Source organism: Penaeus monodon, chromosome 24 (genome assembly GCF_015228065.2).
Source record: "Penaeus monodon isolate SGIC_2016 chromosome 24, NSTDA_Pmon_1, whole genome shotgun sequence".
NCBI classification, from domain to species: Eukaryota; Metazoa; Arthropoda; class Malacostraca; order Decapoda; family Penaeidae; genus Penaeus; species Penaeus monodon.
This window is the reverse complement of record NC_051409.1, coordinates 26,480,919-26,481,221: the sequence shown is the minus strand read 5'-3', so window position 1 is coordinate 26,481,221 and position 303 is coordinate 26,480,919.

Here is a 303-nt window from a genome sequence, read left to right as displayed (position 1 = left end):
TTTTTTTTTTTTTCCCCCTTTTTAAAAACCCCCCGGGAATTTTTTTTTCCCCCCACCTTTTAAAAAACCCAAAATTTTTTTTTTCCCGGGGCAATTTTTTTTTCCCTACCCCTTTTTTTAAAAATATTTAAAAAATTTAAAAAACCCCCCCCCCCCCCCCAAAAAAAACCCCCCAAAACCCCCAACAAACCCCCCCAAAAACTTTAAACCCCAAAAAAAAAAAACCCTTTTTTTTTTTTTTAAAAAAAATTTTAAAAAAAAATATTTTTTTTTTTTAAAAAAAAAAAATTTTTTTTTTTTTTT